Source organism: Nerophis lumbriciformis, linkage group LG39 (genome assembly GCF_033978685.3).
Source record: "Nerophis lumbriciformis linkage group LG39, RoL_Nlum_v2.1, whole genome shotgun sequence".
Taxonomy (NCBI): Eukaryota; Metazoa; Chordata; class Actinopteri; order Syngnathiformes; family Syngnathidae; genus Nerophis; species Nerophis lumbriciformis.
Window position 1 is genome coordinate 16,097,916 of NC_084586.2, and position 2,085 is coordinate 16,100,000.

Genomic DNA, 2,085 nt, shown 5'->3' on the forward strand with positions numbered 1-2,085 from the left:
TGATATTGACGTTTTAATGTTAATGTTTTATTATTAATGTTTTAATGTTAATGTTTTGATGTTGATTTGAATGGTTTGATATCAATGTTTTTAATGTTGCTGTTCTAATGTTAATGTTTTGATGTTGGATTTCATATTTTGATATTGATGTTTTAATGTTAATGTTTTATTATTAATGTTTTAATGTTAATGTTTTGATGTTGGTTTTGACGTTTTGATGCTAATGTTTTAATGTTGGTTTTAATGTTTTATTATTAATGTTTAACTGTTGCTGTTTTAATGTTAATGTTTTGATGTTGGTTTTAATGTTTTGATATTGATGTTTTAATGTTAATGTTTTATTATTAATGTTTTAATGTTAATGTTTTGATGTTGGTTTTGACGTTTTGATGTTAATGTTTTAATGTTGGTTTTGATGTTTTATTATTAAAGTTTAAATGTTACTGTTTTAATGTTAATGTTTTGATGTTGAGGTTGGTTTTGACGTTTTAATCTTAATGTTTTAATGTTTTATTATTAATGTTTAAATGTTGCTGTTTTAATGTCAATGTTTTGATGTTGGTTTTAATATTTTGATATCGATGTTTTAATGTTAATGTTTTATTATTAATGTTTTAATGTTAATGTTTTGATGTTGATTTGAATGGTTTGATATTAATGTTTTTAATGTTGCTGTTTTAATGTTAATGTTTTGATGTTGGTTTTAATATTTTGATATTGACGTTTTGTTTTAATGTTAATGTTTTATTATTAATGTTTTAATGTTAATGTTTTGATGTTGATTTGAATGGTTTGATATCAATGTTTTTAATGTTGCTGTTCTAATGTTAATGTTTTGATGTTGGATTTAATATTTTGATATTGATGTTTTAATGTTAATGTTTTATTATTAATGTTTTAATGTTAATGTTTGATGTTGGTTTTGACGTTTTGATGTTAATGTTTTAATGTTGGTTTTGATGTTTTATTATTAACCTTTAAATGTTGCTGTTTTAATGTTAATGTTTTGATGTTGAGGTTGGTTTTGACGTTTTAATCTTAATGTTTTAATGTTTTATTATTAATGTTTAAATGTTGCTGTTTTAATGTCAATGTTTTGATGTTGGTTTTAATATTTTGATATTGACGTTTTAATGTTAATGTTTTATTATTAATGTTTTATTGTTAATGTTTTGATGTTGATTTGAATGGTTTGATATTAATGTTTTTAATGTTGCTGTTTTAATGTTAATGTTTTGATGTTGGTTTTAATATTTTGATATTGACGTTTTAATGTTAATGTTTTATTTTTAATGTTTTAATGTTAAAGTTTTGATGTTGGTTTTGACGTTTTGATGTTAATGTTTTAATGTTGGTTTTGATGTTTTATTATTAAAGTTTAAATGTTACTGTTTTAATGTTAATGTTTTGATGTTGAGGTTGGTTTTGACGTTTTAATCTTAATGTTTTAATGTTTTATTATTAATGTTTAAATGTTGCTGTTTTAATGTCAATGTTTTGATGTTGGTTTTAATATTTTGATATCGATGTTTTAATGTTAATGTTTTATTATTAATGTTTTAATGTTAATGTTTTGATGTTGATTTGAATGGTTTGATATTAATGTTTTTTATGTTGCTGTTTTAATGTTAATGTTTTGATGTTGGTTTTAATATTTTGATATTGACGTTTTAATGTTAATGTTTTATTATTAATGTTTTAATGTTAATGTTTTGATGTTGATTTGAATGGTTTGATATCAATGTTTTTAATGTTGCTGTTTTAATGTTAATGTTTTGATGTTGGATTTAATATTTTGATATTGACGTTTTAATGTTAATGTTTTATTATTAATGTTTTAATGTTAATGTTTTGATGTTGGTTTTGACGTTTTGATGCTAATGTTTTAATGTTGGTTTTAATGTTTTATTATTAATGTTTAAATGTTGCTGTTTTAATGTTAATGTTTTGATGTTGGTTTTAATGTTTTGATATTGATGCTTTTATATTAATGTTTTATTATGAATGTTTTGATGTTGGTTTTAATGTTTTGATATTGATGCTTTTATGTTAATGTTTTATTATGAATGTTTTGATGTTGGTTTT